Raw genomic sequence first — 17,628 nt, 5'->3', positions numbered from 1 at the left:
TTTTGGTTTTTCTCCGGTACCGGGAACTGAACTCACGACCTTGCGCTTGCCAGGCAGGCGCTTTTGCCGCTGAGCTAAATCCCCAGCCCCAAGAGAAAAAATTTAGACTACAAATATTTTATGGTATATTCTAAAGGGTTTGTGTGTGTGTGTGTGTGTGTGTGTGTGTGTGTGTGTGTGTGTGTGTGGTATTGGGAATCGAACTCATAACTTTGCACTCGACAGGCAGGCGCTGTGCCACTGAGCTGTATCTCCGACCCACTACAGTGTTTAATTGCAGATTAAATCCATGTAAGCTATCTTCTAATCCTATCCATGATCCTAAATTTCCAACAGTGTTCCTTCCAACTCAGCATTCTATAAAGTGGAGTGGAGATAACAGGGCATGGTGCCATGTGCCTGTGGTCTCAGCTACCATGAAGGCTGGGGTAGGAGGATCCTTTGAGCCTAGCAGAACCAAGCCAGCATGGGCAACACAGTGCTCCTCTGTCTCAAAAATAAACAAAAAGAAGGGTTTCAAACAATGTGATATATTTCATAATCTTCCTGCTGCATCTTACACAGTTCCAGTGTGAAACACTTGCCATTAGTAACACTTCTCATTATAGCAACGTTGAGTTGACATAGAGAACATAGGAGGTGTAGTGTTCAAATGTCTCCCTCCCTGGTAACCCATGTCCCTCCACATTCTGCTGTATGTACTGATTGATATACTGTAAAGACACCAAGTATGTAGTATCTTCCTACAAGATTATTAAATTTTTAAGAGTACAATTTCTAAATCTGATGCATGAACGAAGTTTTAATTAACATGTATTCTTTTATGTTGAAGATTATACTCATAGATTGCATACGTCTAAAAGTGTCCATTTACTTCAAAAGGCATTTTGACATTCAGAAAAAGAAAATTAAGGATTATGAAAACCAAGGGTGGGCATGGTGGCACACACCTCTAATCCCAGCACTTGGGAGGCTGAGGCAGGTGAATCATCATGAGTTCCAGGCCAGCCTGGGCTACATACTGAATTCAACGCCAGCCTGAACTACATAGTAAGATCCTGTCTCAAAAAAAACAAAAACAAAAACAAAAACAAACCACACACAAAAACTAAAACAAAACAAACAAAATTTTAAAAAAGCAAGTTGTAATTTAGCAGAGGCTTTTTGTTTTTTGAAGGAAAGAGAGAACAGTTCATAGGAAATTTGTACCTGTGTATGGTATATCTTGCTTCTTCTTTTTATAATTCTCTATGATGAATGTTATCATTATGTATATCTAAAATGCACTAAGAAAATAAAAATAAAATTCCAAAAAAAAAGAGAAAATCAACACATCCAGTTCATACTAAGAAAGGAGATCACAAGGTCAGGTTTAATAGGTAGTTAAACAGCTTCCTAGGAAGCAACTCACCGAGCCTCAGCTCCCTTCTCTATAAAATACTGGTAAGAGCAGCCCTTCTCAGGAAGAACGTGAGTGTGAAATGGATTTCTGCCTGTGGAGTGCACTGCCAAGTGCCCGGCACACAGAGCCCAGAAAATGGTGAGCAGGGCTCGTTATGGATAACATGTTGAATTTGTGTGTTTTCCAAATTAAGAGCACAACATATCAACTTTAATGTAATACATCCCACAAACAAAAGTATTTAGTCATTTTTATCTTGCCTCAACTGTTATGTGAGAATGAACTGAAGCCAAGCTGAAGAGAGGAGAAGGGTACGCTAAACCCAGAGACTGAGGACATGTTCTGTAAACTGGTGGTTCTGATTTGATTCTCAGCCACGGAACCCTTCAAGAATCTGTTGGAATGCTGTTTCTCTGGTGTGAGGTACTGAAAGTGTAAATAAGGACCAAAATGTATATTAGCTATTGTGAACTAGGAAGACAATGTTCAAATGGGGAGGAGGTCAGGGAGGAGGGAGGGGGAAGGAAAGAAGGGAAAAATTTTTTTAAAAGTGAGAAAATAAAAAAATGGAGACAAAGCTTTTGTAAATGGGGAGGAAAGGAGGGATTGAAAGGTGGGTAGGAGAATGGGAAAAAAAGAATCAAGTTATATCATTGTACAGGTACAAATTCTCTATGATGAATGTGATCATTATATATATCCAAAATATACCAATAAAATCCGATTTTAAAAAAAGAACCTGTTGGAAGCCAACAATCCTTTCCCTAGGAAACTAAAGGCACAGACACAGCCACAAAATTCTGGAGAAAAATTTCAAGAAAGCCATGTTCTTGGATTATCCACACTTGCATTAGCTAAGAAGGTGCACAGAAAACAAGTGTGGTGATTGCATCCCAGCACTCTGGGAGGCTGAAGCAGGATCATAGGTTTTCTCCCAACCTGAGCAATTTAATGGCTTAGTAAGGCCTTGTCTCAATATAAAAAAGTTTTTAAAAAGGGATAGGGATGTAACTCAGTGAGCAGGTCCTTTCATCCCCAGTACCACCACTACTACAACAACAACGAAATGCATACATAAAGTCTTGAAAAAATATTCTGAAATTCATACTTTGATGTGTATTTATAAATTATATTTTCATATTTAACCATGAAATATATTACATAGTACTCCAAATTTTTCTTTTAGATCCTAAGATTTAACAAACATCTTTTTGCAAAAACTGATCCACTGTTCACTGTTTTCTGTCAGCACTTACATAGCCCTCATCAAGTATTTTTAAATATGAGGATTTCTATGCACTTCCATTTTCCTTAGTAGTGTGCCAGCTCCATAAGGGTAGAAGTTATGTTTCATATACCAGTGCATATTTGCACAGGGCTTTACATATACCGTGGACTTAAAATATAGATCTGCCTTCACTGCATGCACATTCCTAATGTAGCTCCCTGCCCTAGTTTGTCAGAATGATGCTACAAAATGTCCACAATCTCTACCACTTTCTTGTTTATTTGGCAGAAAGTTTTAAGAGCTGCAGAAAAACCTCAACTGCTGGTCTCTGCAGATCTGCTGAAGCACTAGCAACTATGGCTTCCAATCTAAGCTATAGGGCTCCCTGGAGGTATATTCTTATGGCAAAGGGGAAGTAAAGTATCCTAAGTACAATGTTTTATAGCATTTCAATCATCATTTTCCTTCACTGCAATCTGCCATTTCAGTATTCATTACAGGTAGGAGCACTACGGCAATGCTAGGGACCTTGTTGCTTTCCAAGGGCCTCTGAGCTAAGAACTCTAGAGGCAGCTTTCTCACTACTCTGACAGGTTTCTTCCTAAGTGCAAAAATAAACAGTAAGTGGCTGACTTCTTGGTATTTCTCATCACTGTTCTGATGAAATGGGAAATGTGGCCTATAGGATGTGATCACTTAGCGTTTGATGAAACAACAAAAAAAGGGGGTGTCAGCAAGGGTTCTCCAGAAGGCCCTGGCCTGCAGAGGCCCCCAGAGTACCTGCTGCCTCCCACACAGTGTGACCCATGACTTACAGTGAGGATAGTAGCTCGGCAGGAAATACAGGGTCTCTGCAGCCCTGCCACCCTTGCCTTAAATCACTTTCTATTTCTCTCAATGATCTCATAAGTAAAATTCTACTACAGCATCTCTCCTTCTTTAGCTCAAATTATGGTCTCTAGACAACATAAAGTAAAGATCCCAACTGTTCTGGCAGGGCAGTTTTTACAGCTCTGTCAGGCCATGTGTCTTCTCTTCAAAAGGAGAAGAGAGAAAAATAACTTCACATGCAGGTTTTTAAACCTACTAGTAAGAGCATGCTTGTTTTCTTTCTAATTAGCTATTCTGGAATTATAAAGACACACAAATACAATATAACTTGCTGCTTTGGCAAGATGAATACTGCCTAACCATACACTGGCCAATAAAAAATACCAACACTTAAAAATTTTGTATTATCTGGCTAGTTATAATGGCTAACAGATCCTACAACCCATAACCTATAACAGCGCGTGTACGCGTGCGCGCCCACACACACACACGTGCTCTAATGTTATGACTTAATTAGCTTGTATTCTAGAGCATTTATTTATCCTTATCACAAAGCACAGACTCAATTTACTAATGCACATGACATTTGTTTAGTCAACTGTATGAAAACACTTTATTAACTACAAAGAACTATACATATGTATTTCTACAAGCATCACATAATTTTCAGCAGAGCTCATCTGATAATAAACATTTTCATATTGCTATTTCATTTTTCTCTTTTTAAACTTTCTTGTGCAATAGGGACTGAACTTGATAGTGGTACCTTCAGTTCTCCACAGCACCTTAGACAAACAGAATAACACATTTCTTTATTCAATTAAAACACACACAAGTGATTCATGCTGGGAACTGAGCATCCAGCATGTGTTAGCTCAGAGTTTGTTCTGTGCCTTGTAGAGAATGCTGTCAAAGGAGGTGAAGGAGCATGTAGCCCCGACCAGCTTGGGAACAAATACTACTATACCCTGCAGTATACGAACTGGAGAGGACTCACGCCAATTAGTGGAACAGTTTGCTGGGGTGAGGAAGGAGAAGCCTCTTTCTTTGAAATCACACCAGCAGCCCCCTTCTATGTTGCTCCATCATCACAGTGCAGAGCTCAGGCTTTGGATGAAGAAAGCCACTGGCTTCTCACTAAGCTGCACAGGCTGCTTCAGACTCCCATATAACCGGTTTTTAAAATACTGATAATGTATCTTGTAACCTGCTTTACTCACCAGTGCTTGTAGCCTGCTGCAGACTTGCACATTCTATGCAGGTAATTACATCAACTGCTAATAAAGGCAGTTTTGATTTGTGTGTGTGTGTGTGTGTGTGTGTGTGTGTATTAAATGTTTTATTTAAAGGCTTTTAATATGAAAAAGAAGGTACAGAAATAGAGATTACATTATGATGACCAAGGCATGGTCAACATATGGACCAAGGCATGGTTTGTTTCTATGTAACAAAATTCAAAACAAAACAAATTTATAAAGTAAATGTACTGGCACTGAACAAGGTACTTGAAATTTAATACAGGCTGCATATGCATAAAATGACCTGACCACAGGCTTATGCAAGATAAATTATTTCCCAGAACACCAAAACGCCAACCACTGTGACTGCAAACTGCCTTATTCCCTTGATGAGTATTTTGAGAGGATTTCTATATAGCATGAAAAGAACTGGTGTGACACTTAAAAGACTGCAAAAAATAGAACACAATTAAAAACATTTATAATGCAATTCTACATAAAATATACACGGTAAATCTTACTACTTAAAAATTTTAAAAGCAAAAGACCACTATGAATAAAAGAAAAATGCTCATCATTTGTGTATCATTGATAGAAAACTGGTAAGATTTTGCTGGAGGAATGGGGAAGATATCTAACAAAGTCATTCATTTAATTCTTTTTTTTTTTTTTTTTTTTTTGTACTGGGAATGGAACTCAGGGCCTCACTTTGCCGGGCAGGTGCCGTGTCACTAAGTTACATCCCCAGCCCAGTCCTTCATTTAAAATTTGTTCAAAAATGTTCATGAGGTTGTAAATTGTTGCTTATACCATCTTAAATTATACTACAAATACACTTTCTACTATTTAACTGGAGGACAAAAGAATAACTTGAAAAAAATGTTTCTCAAAACGAGGTCCAAAGGTCCAAAAGCATTCTGATGTGAGTTCAATAATAAACATTTTAAACAAATGCCCTATGTGATTATTCTACATTCTAAAATGCCTAATGGGAAACAGCAACATTTAAAAGTAAGAACACAAACATTATTTCTGACATGGCAGAATTCGCTATAAGTTTATGTTGTGAATACTGCTTCTTGATTTAAAACAAACTCCAGGCATTAAGAGAAACATATATACCCTACAAATGAACATGTGAATGTATATAAACATTTTCCTTTGATGTTTTCATTACTTTCAAACTTAGTTATCTGAAGCAAAGATAATACATGACAACAAACTTTGGGAAAAGTTACATTTCTAATGAAATGGGGCATCCAAAAAAAGATAAAAAGAAAATTTATTTAATACCTGTGAGTTTTAAATCATTCTAAATTTAAAACTAGGTAGTGTATTTAAAATTAAATTTTACTAAGATTGTACCACTGTGACTTATTTAGACGGTGATGGTTATTTCAAATGCTTTGCATAAAAAATGGTACCAAAGCAGAGGAATGCTGTATCTGGCAACTCTTTAAATGTTAAATTGCTAACCACTAATTTTAATAAAAATACTTTCACGAACCCAGGCCCTGAAATGAATTCTACTATGTATTTTAGGTGCTATCTTACTAAATAAAAGAAAGAAACTTAACTAAGGAGCTAAAATGACAATGTGTTTTCTGCACATATTCAAAACTGTTATTAATTTGGCGTTTCCTTGAAGGCTATATAAACTGGGACCTAAAAGTAGAGGTAATACAGTTTAGAGAGAAACAAGCATAGGTAAGACATTCTACTTAAAAGACAAGTTATTGTCCTGTATTGCAAATAACAAAAAACAATTACACACTCTATGTGCACTCAACAAATGGAATGCACTTACAAATTTGGTTAACAAACAATTGCCTCATCATTATTTAAGTCAAATCATTTCAATATTCTCTATTATAGACTGTAAGCATAAAGTATTACACACACATATAACTACAAAACAGAAATTAAAATTAGCTTCTAGACAATTATGAAATGGCTAATTGAATCCAGGCTGATAACAAGTTTTTCCATGCATTAAATGGCAGCATCGCCAAATGCATAGATCAGACCCATTCTTCTTTATACACTGAAAGATGACTGATGTACTCAAAACCTGAAAATTCACATCCATCAATCATTATCACATCATTATTATCATCTGGAATAAGCTGGATAGGCTCATTACTAAACTGAGAATCAAAATCGTCCAACCGAATTCTCCAGAAATATTTGGTATAAATGGAGGTACCAACTGCTTTTTTTTCAATATTTTGAAAGAATGGATGCTCCTGAATACCAGCAAATCCTGTTCGATGATAACAACCCAATCATTCCTCTGAGTCCTTGTTCAAAAAAACCTCTCCAAGACACTTGTAGCTTTTACAGACAAACAATGTGGTAGGTGAATTTTTCTTTCCAAAATAAGTTGCAAAAGATAATTGACTGAGTTTTGATCAGGGTTATTGGTGCTCTCAACAATATGAAATGGTGGGGCTGGGGATTTAGCTCAGTGGCAAAAAGCGCCTGCCTGGCAAGCGCAAGGTCATGAGTTCGGTTCCCAGTACCGGAGAAAAACCAAAAAAAAAAAAAAATATATGAAATGGTGACTCTCCAACCATCATCTTAAACATTAGTACTCTGACAGTCTACCAGTCCACACCAAAACCATATCTTCTCCTCCTATAATTTCTGGAGCAAGATAATCAGGAGACCACAAAAAGTGCTGGTCATATCTGCTGGCTGTAGGCCTTCCTTACGCATGCAACAGTCACTAAGTTTAATGTGCTCTTCTGTATCCAGTAATAACTTGTCCAATTTCAAATTTCTATAAAGTGTCCCTTGCTCATGGCAGATAACTGAATCCTAAACTGATTTCTGCAGAGTAAAACCTGGCATGTTCTTCGGAAGTATTCTTTGTTGCTGCATGTGAAACTTTATATCACCTCCATTTGCATAGTCTAGAACAGAGAACAGTCTGCTTTCTGTCTGAAAGTGAGAATGCAGTCCAACAAGAAAAGGATGGTTAGATGCCTGCTCCAAAACGTGCTTCTCTGTCTGTATCCGATCCATACTGACAAGCACTTCTTTCACAGCTTTCGTTGCATAAATATGATCTTTTTTTTTTTTTTTTTTTTTTTAATCAAACCAACAGTACTTTTGCACAACCTCCTCTTCCTATCACCTGGAGCAAATCAGAGTCTCGAAGACCTAAACCGGATGAAGCTTTGCCACTTTCTCTGGTGTTCACTACTTCCTTGTCTTCACCAAGTTGGTCCGAACTCTCAGGACTTCAGATTACTGTCTGTGCAGGATCTGAAGCCATAAATGATTGACCCACTGGTATCATGAGTTCTGGTGGCAAAAACTGCTGCCCACATTCAATTGTGACAAATTTGTGGCACTTCTTATGAACCAAGAGTTTATTGTTGATTCACTTATATACCCGGCATCCAAGTGCCCCTGTTCAGTCTGTGCAGACAGCAAAATAAGCAAACCTGCCAAAACATTTGGCTTAAAAAGTATGGCCATTTGCACAATAAAGCTTTCTCCAGAGGTATGCAGGTCTGCAGTAGATGGATTTATTCCCTGGACAAGGCATTTTAGAATATTCTTGTATGCAAGACAATGCATGAATTAAGAGTTCAGAATCCTTATTTAGCTCAGAAAGCCTAAAGGCTTCTTCTAATTCCAACTGAGGTGATTCAGTACACAGGTCTTCAACTTTCCATTTCCTGATGATAACCTATTGTCAAAAGACCACAGGTCTCGAACTTCATTCCAAAGGCCCTCAAAGAAGATGGAAGTCTCAGAATGTGATGTCATGATATCTCCTTCTACGATCAGAGCCTGTTGGGTGGTGGTGTGGGTCGTGGAGGTGTTTGGGAAGAAGAGACCACAGAAGGGTTGGCTGCCAAGGAAAACTGGCACGAAAGCCTCCATGAGTATGTGCTGGTTGCCTGCACTGACTACACTGGCTGGATCTCAGCATAGCTCCCTGCGAAGTTATTACCAGTGGTGGCAAGGTCAAGTTAATATAAACTGGGCTTCTCAGAGTTCCCGGGGCCTCGTGGCTGTGTTTTTGTTTTCCTGCCCTGGACTTCATTGGCTCTCTAGGTTTTTTGTGCTTGGCTCTGGGGAGACCTGCTCAGAGACACTGGGAATCTCTGGGCCTGGTGAGACTTGCCTGGGATCTTTCGTTTTTTTGGTGCCATTGGTATTTGGGCTTAGGTAGACTTCACATGGGTACCTTGGTTTTTCTATGTCAGTTGTGGTCAGTCCTGAGGAGACCTTCTCTGGGGTGTCCCAGATGGTTGGATGGTTCCTGCACTGTGGCCTGCAGCATCTGCATGGAGTCAATCATCTCCTCAGTCTTTCACATAGACTTCCGCACCTGGGATCTGAGGCTGTGGCCTTGCGAAGTGGGGAAACAACTCAGCACATTCGCTGTTGACCGTCTCGAGCCAAGTGAGCTCGAGGACGGCTGTTACTAGATTGCAATGCCTGTTAACAGAGTCCTAAGTTCTGTTTGGACATGTTGCCAAAGAAGTGACATCATCTCTTGGGGTTCTACAAACAGTCCTCCCTCTGATTAGAAAACCCTAAGTAAATCAGTGGCTACTTACACCTACACACACACACACACACACACACACACATGCACACACGGTACATACCTTAACAGAACATCAGAGTTACATCTTTTGTCTCACAACTGATTTCTTAGCTCCTACTAAGACATGAACATGAGTTCTGTAGTTTTTTTAAAACCCAATTTGTATTTACAGAGTGGCACTAAATAAGACCATTTTAAAAGCTATCAAAGAAGGGACTTTTTTTTCCAGCTTTCCATTTGTAATTTTTATCTCTTTTTTAATATTATGTGCCTCAGTTTCCCCATCCATGCTTCTCTGAAAGCCTGAAGACCAAACAGGAATCCTGAAGTTACCCACAGGAAGTTTCAGAAGCCTTCCAGTACCTTTACCCCAGCAGGCAGCAGGCACAGGGTAACTGAAGAGGGCAAGGAATGGAAAGGTGGGACAACCATGGTGCATAAGGCAAGGAAGAAGGCCTTGATCGTGCAGCACCGGCTTGCCAGTGGCCAGGAACTTGGGAGTTTAAGGCAACCAATGCTGATGAGAAACCATTAGTCAGTACAAAGAGTTTAAAAAGTAGACATTAAAACCAAAGCCAAAGCTAAAACATGTTCTTCAAAGGAAAAGGTAATTTTCTTGCTAGAACTTTTATAAAACCACAGTCTTTCAGAGATTTCTCCAGATCCCTCAGAGATTATTCTTAACTACTATACTGCTGGTAGAAAATAGTAGAAAATAGACCTCATCATTTTCTTGGGCTTTGGTTGCGCCTATGCCAGTCAACAGGTCTATTTATGACAATCTCATTCCTCATACTTAAAAGAAAATCCTGAATAAAGAAATGGCCACTAACCATTCTTGGCTCTGAATAGTAGAGAAAGGAAAAAAGGTCACACTAAAAAAATACTTTAATTAATAGCTCAATTACAAGGAAATTCCTATGGGACAACATATTATATGCACTTTAAACCAAATGAATTCATGATGATTTATGCCATTACAATGAGTGCAAAATGAATTAATAATGATTGGCCACTTATTTCAAAGTGTAACCAAATGAATGAAGCCTTTTCCTACTTGCTAATATCCATCAAAGAACCAAAATGGCGGAGTGCCATCTAGAATTCCTTTGCTTCACACAGGTACTTGTTTCAATTAAAACTAATACCAATGTACTCTACATTATTCATGAATATGAAATAATTAAACATTTCTCTAACTAGTTGCTTTGTATTAATGTAATTTTTAAAAAACTTTTTAAAACTTTCTACCTCCTGCAGGGAACAAAAAAGTAAGCCCTCAGTTCTTTTACTATAAAGCGTAAAAGAACTCTGCTAGATTAGGGATTATTTTAACAATTATTTTAAGATATTTAAAAAGTAAAAAGATATTCAAAAAGTCCAGTACAGTATTAATCAAAACTATCCTAATTCAAAGTAATTAGCTGTGTCCTTTCTCATAATCAGAAGAGGAGAAAATACAAATTCTTTTTTACTCATAGCACACTCTTTTCCCTGTTCTACTGAATTTCAAATTAAGTTGTGTCAAATAGGAAGATTTACTCTCATTTTGCTTTTGGTGTGATGTATTAAATCATGAGATAGTCTGACCTTCTTATAAGTAAACAAAAGAATACAGTGAATGTATATAGTTTTCTCTTTTAATTTAAAAATTTTTATTCATATTACCTTAGGAAGGTAAAAGCGCTGACTGCTTGATAGTCTCAGGGCCAGCAACAATGAAGTAAACTAACAGAAGTGTATGTTTATGGGGTCAAAGGTATTTTTAAAATCTTACTCTACTAAATATTGAGGAATCCAAAAGCTTCCATAGATTCTTCCTGGAAGGCGGAGGATGGCTGAGCAGCCTGAATAAGAAGACGAGAGGGAGGGAAAGACAGAGGATAAGACGGAAGCAAATAAGAAAACATGGGGGTTTAAATCCTGGCTTCAGTACTGTTAGCTGAGTGATGCTTTTATTTAGACAGTAGTACTTAACTAAACACCCATTAGGTACCAGGCACTGTTCTAAGAGTAGGTGAACAAAATCGTGTTCTTAGGAAGCTAACATTCCATCTGAGCCATAGGAACAAAAGGAACAAACAGACGTGGTACTACGTACCATGAAGCAAAGTAAAGTGGCCGAAGAGTCTAGAAAGTGATAGACACGTAAGGACTCTGAGGAAGATGTAAAAGGCCTCTCCCACACACACCTGCCTGGGACAGCAATGAGGCAGCAACATGTCCACTGTGGTTCTCTGACAGGGAACGAGGGGAGGGCAGGAGGACCTGGAGGCATGGAAGTAACGTGGGCCTTTATTCTGAGGGTCAGGAGAAACTTGTGGAGGGTTATGTAGATGAGAGCGGCCTTTCAACTTAGAAAGTAGCGGGGTGCTGTGTACAAAAGAGTGCAGTGGGGCTGCTGCAGTGGTCCAGGCAAGAGATGACAGTGACTCCGACTACAAGAGGAGAGGGGGAGTTGTCTGGACTCTGGATTGAAACGTGTTTAAAGAACAGAACAGACAGGGTTAACTTAGAGAGTGGATACAGTCATGACGGAAAGGAAATATGATTCTGACAATTCTGGCATTAACAATTAGGTGAATGGCAATGACATTTGCTAAAATTTGTAACCACAGAAGAGGTGGAAATGTTTTGGTTTGTTTTAAAGTGGGGGACAGTTGTTTTTGGACATTTCAAAGAATACACAGATCAAACACCTAAGAGTAGATGTCAGCAAGTCACTGGATATATAAATTTGAAGACAGATGTAAAAACCAGTGCCAGAATTAAAAATTTGGAAATCACCTATGTACAGATGGTATTGGAGCCATAGGAATGGATGTGATACCTAGGAGATGAATTTTAGGTATAAAAGAACTTTTATAGGTTGAAGAGAAGAGAAATACTAAGTCAGAGGATAGGTGGCCAATGAGGTAGGAGATCATAGGAAAGGAAGATATCACAGACACCAAGCAAAGAAAGTTTCACATTTTAGCCTACGTAGAATTATAATGTACTACCAACGCCCTGACGAGGGCTGATAATTGCTAATTGGATTTAGTTCTGTGCAAGTCCCTAGTAACCTATGGCAAAGGCTTCAGTACAGTGAAAAGCAGAAAACCCTGCTTAGGCTGAGTCAGAAAAGGATGGCAATCGAGGAAAGCAAGCAAGGTAAATATAGCTACAGTTTTAGTATAGAATATACACAATTATACAGATGCAGACATTTTACTTCTGATGACAGTAATTTCTTTTAACTATTGGTAATAACTTGGTATCAATGCATCTTCTATAGGTAGAAGATGATGAATGAAATCAATATGAATGCCTGTGGTTTATGTGGCATGTATTCCCCACTCAAAGTGGCACATTCTGTGCACAGCTTCTGTACGCCTTCTCTGGACCTGCTCTTCTCCCAGAGCCAACCAGTCAGTGCATCTCTGGCCTTGACAGCAGAGGCTGGTCTTCTGAGGGAGGGAGGTCCTTTGATGCTGCAGCTTCACGCACATTTGATTTCAACGGGAATGCACCTTAACCTTTCCCAGTCATCCATTCATCATTAAACAACCCATCAGAGGGGACTTGGCAAATGGATTTCAGATACCTGGAGATGTTTATGCACCTCCCTGAAGTTATGAACTTACTACTAAATCCAAGGGATATACTCAGCTATTTTATCCATTTCTGCTATTCTACAGCATTAAGAATTTAACTATTAAAAAGCACAAGAAATCAAAACAATGGCCTTCTCCAAGAAATATCATTAATGATGGCTAAAAGTATCACAAAAAACTGAAGAGAAATACTTCATTATAAATTCATAACTGCCTCTTCTTTTAAATAATTACAAAAGCTAATTAAATACGTTAATCATTACAAATAAATCTCAAAGTAATTTTACAGGTAGTCCAGTGGACATTAAAATCGTATGAAAAATTACTTACTCTCTTTTCTAATAACCACAGTAAAGCATTACCTGAAACAAAGAATGGCTGAATGCTCACCCTTACAGAAATACAGTCAAAGAGCCACAACAGGCTGCCCTTAGTAAACACTAAATATTAACCAGGTTGTGATGTGGAGATGAGAGGTAGGCACAGGAGAAGTAAATTCAGAATTTTTCTACATGCTGAGAAATAGTCAGATACCAACATTCTCAATACAAATACTTCAAATGTTTCTGTTTTACACATTTATTTTATTGAAGTTGAATAAGAGGAAAAAAAGATGAGCAAACAAAAGTCACTCTGCTGCCCGTTTCTCAGTCTGGACATCTTTGTTTAAGCTTTGACTTGGCTTAAATGAACGAATTAATATTGACAAAAACATCAACTAAGCTAATGAGTTGTTAGTTAAGGCAATAAACATGTCACATTAGAGTCAGCGCTGTAAAGAGGTAATTAGCCCTGGAAAAGCCCTGCTGATTGGAGCCGTGGCGATCCTCTGCTCTTAACCTTTGAGTCCATTATCTAACCCAGGAGTGGTGGCTATGTTAATGGGAACTCTCCAGTAAACAGCAGCCATAGTCACAATTCTGGGATGGCCGATTCCCGTGTGTCTGAAGAGCGTCATCTACAAAGACCCGTGAAAATCTGAAGCAGGCTACACGTTAAGCAAAAGGAAGGACAACAATATTCTCAAGGAGCAGGTGTAGGTATTTTTTTAACAAATGGATACATAACAGTATATTAGATAACATAAAATACAACAACGGAACAGTCACCAGAAGCACAAAATACTCTCTGTTCCACAAGTAAGCATATTCTGATCCTTTCAAGAAAAAGCACAAGACACTATGATTAATAGCTAAGTGACAGAAGCAACCATGATCACAGACAAAAATTTACATTTATTTAAGACAAAAAAGAAATGATCACTACTACTATACTTATGACATTTGTGTGTTTACATGAGACTGCTTTTCAGGGCAGCTTGCTTTATAAAACCTGTTTCCTCCAGAACCTCTCACCAATTTTACTGATTTGGATTTATAACAATTAAAATCAGCATTTCAAAGCCTATGTTGGGGAAAAAATCAGATGCTTACAGAAAAATCAGAAATGGTAAGACAAATACCTACAAAGGAATCAAATCACAATTTGTTATCTGAATAAATTTCCCATTCTCTAAGTTTAGTGGATCATTCCTGAAATAAATCAAAAAACATACTGCAGAATACAATTTGCATTTGTATAATCTCCATATTAACTTCTAAAAAATTATCATACATATGCTAGGTTTTCATATTACTTCCAATATCAAATATGCATAGCTATAAAATATACTAGTATACATATACATACATATAAATACTGATACTATAATATCAGAAAATATTTTCTTATTTGTAAATTTGTTTCTCTTTTGAGCTTTAAAGCAAATATATCATGCATTCAAGCTACCACCACACTGCCACTCTTTTTATGTCATGTACAAAGGAAGAAAATATTCCATTCAAATTTTGCTAACATAGTACATAAGTTTGATGAAAGGGTTAGATATATAAATGCCTGACACTCTGCCAAGTATGTGTGTCAGTGTGTGTGTGTGAATGAGTGCATATCTAGGTGATAGAGGCAGAGAGACAATGGGACATTTACTATACAGTAAATCAATATGTGCTATCTTTTTGCAGGCTGAGTAATTTCAAAACGGACAGGAAGCAATTAGCTGCCTCATACCTTATTGGCTAGTGCACGTGAGATATATATATACACATATATATATATACACATATATATGTTTCTTCCAAATATAGGTCCTTTTAACTAAATATACAAAACAGTTATATGTGGCTTAATTTTCAGTACTTAATTCTTTTATATAAATAAAAAAGCATTTAAAAATGGTCTTAATTTTCAAGAAAAATAAAAGAAGTAATGCTGTAAACCAAAATAAATATATTTTCCTGTTATTCTACTGACAATAACATTTAGGCAGAGCCTGAGACAATATAGCATTTACTTCTTATATTAGACATATGTGGTAGAACACATAAAAATGTCCAAATAATTCTAAGGTGTCTAAGAATAAAGAAATAGGTTACTGAAATATTTTGAGGTTGTATATAAAATTATAAATTAATTTTATATGATTATACAATACTTTCATATCCGGGTAGTGTATCATAGAATAGTACTCATCTTTTTTGCTGTCCCAGCATACATGAAGAATATGACGTGATACCAAATCATGTCTTTAAAAAGCAGGATGGAGATCCTGAAACTAGAGGAGAGCACAGTGCCACAAGTATAATCTTAATCTTAGTGGCACAGTGCCACTAGTGTAACTAGTATACTCTTAAAGGACAATGTAGATATGCCCTCTCATTCCACAACTTACTCCTGTCCCCTTCCAGTTAGAAGACAAAAGCTACGCTTCTCTCTCCAGCGGCTAAAAATCTGTGGGTAACTGTAGAGAGAAATGAAGTAAGATCTGGATTCTAATCCTAAGCATACATTAAGAATAGTTTGATCTCAGGTAATATAAACAGAGTATTAGTTTCCTCATCTAATGAGATAAAATGAGATGGGGTTAGATTTATTTTTGGAGTTGATAGGAGTATTAAATGAGATAATGTGTACCTAACACAGATGCTCCTGATATTTCATATTTCTTTTCATCTCCTTGTACTTAATTATATAGATAGTTCTTTATAATTTCCTTCAAATGAAGATATTCATTTGTAAATTATACTTGGACTTGAAAAAATGGACCTTTTTAAAAGAGCAAAATGTCTTGGACTCCAAACCTTTAAAAACACTATAAAGTAGCTTACAAAATTCTTGAATAAGGGGCTGGGGATTTAGCTCAGCGGCACAGTGCCTGTCTGGCAAGCACGAGGTTGTGAGTTCGATTCCTGGTACCGGAAAAAAAAACAAAAATAAAAAATAAAAAAAATTTTTAAAAAATCTTGAATATACAGCAAAAATGAATGAATGGAATAAAGAGGGAAGAAAGGAAATTATATTTGTTCACTACCTGGCAGGTGGCAGGTACTGTGCTATTTTTTATGTGGTATTTCATTAACTTGAAAATAGCTCTGTGAAGAATATAGTATTAATTTCAGTTTCGAGGATGAGAAAAATTGCTTCTCAGAAGTCTGAAAAAATGTATTCTAGATTATACTGTCAGCCTTGCCAGTAAAAGGTTTACCTGACTCGTCACCTTCTGTTCTACCCATATTATGTACAGTATTTACTTAAAGGTAATAGTCCATGTCATATTCCACGCTTAAGGTGGTATCTACAAAGAGATTTTATGTTTAATATTGAAAATGAGATACATCATATTGTTTTCTCCTGAAAATCTCAACTATAAAGTACATCTTAATCAAGTAAGTGTGGACTTACTGTGACACAGATGATACATGAAAAATCTGAGTGCCAGATGTCCTCCAGGATGGCCTACATTGCTCATTTGAATGCCCTATATTTTAACACTTAAGTAAGACTTAGAAATGCAGGCAAATATTATAACAACTGGTTTCTCAACCTTCCCCTTATTACTGCTGGCCTAGTAAAACTCAGCTAGTTAAACATGCTATTTTTCTTCCTCTCAAAATATGTAGAGAGCAAATCAAATGTGAAAGCAAGATCAATTCTGTTCTAGACTGTAAATGAGCTTAACATCAGACCTTTTTCAACTTACGGAGAGAATCTAACTATACAAGCTTAAATGCATGTTTACAGTACTATATTAGAGAGGCAGGAAAAAGAGAAAATATGCTCTCTCTTCCATATATCACACAGGGGGTACACAGATATTCAAACTATGGCAGCTATATATGTGGATAGCGTGGTATGTGGCATGAAATGTCGTTTGACCCTATCAATAGCCATGGAATTTCTTTGTTGTGGAAGTGAGTTCGAGGCCAACCTGGGCTACATAGCAAGATTCTGTCTCAGAAAAACAAAACAAAACAAAACAAAACACCCCCCAAAAAACAAACAAACAAAAAAAACACCATTTTAGCTACAGAAATTAATGATGTACCTATCACTAATGGTCATCAAAGGCTGGATGACTGACATCAATATGGTTTCTCAGAAGAGGTTATGCTGGGTTACTTAAATTTTTCCCAGTATAAGGAAGATCTTTAGATGCTACAGAACACAACTGAAAAATGAGTCAATGGTATAGTTTCAAATTTTAAGCAATACCTTCTGCCTTTCTTGAGCCCACTATTTCCCATTTCAAACTTGCAGCCTTTCTGATCTTGTTCACTTGTCAAAGCCCTTCAGACCATATCACAAAAGCTATGACTGCCTCCCAGGGAACAATGCACTTATTCTGTACATGTTTACACACAGTCACACACAAATATTAGGACACAGTCAGAGAACACAGGCACATCTCAGAAAGTAAACATCAAAAT

The 17,628-nt window shown here is 37.3% G+C and overlaps 1 protein-coding gene and 1 pseudogene across 2 annotated transcripts in view; both read right to left on the bottom strand.

Annotated features, from left to right (window-relative positions):
* Wdr7 (WD repeat domain 7) overlaps nucleotides 1-17,628 on the bottom strand; it is a 365,823-nt gene that overhangs the window by 106,873 nt on the left and 241,322 nt on the right. The gene's annotated exons all lie outside the window — the stretch shown is intronic.
* Nucleotides 6,721-8,646, bottom strand: LOC106147228 (annotated as a pseudogene).

This window comes from Chinchilla lanigera, unplaced genomic scaffold (genome assembly GCF_000276665.1).
Source record: "Chinchilla lanigera isolate Chin_1 unplaced genomic scaffold, ChiLan1.0 scaffold00001, whole genome shotgun sequence".
Taxonomy (NCBI): domain Eukaryota; kingdom Metazoa; phylum Chordata; class Mammalia; order Rodentia; family Chinchillidae; genus Chinchilla; species Chinchilla lanigera.
Note: the sequence above shows the minus strand (reverse complement) of the source record. Positions and strands in the feature narration are given on the sequence as shown.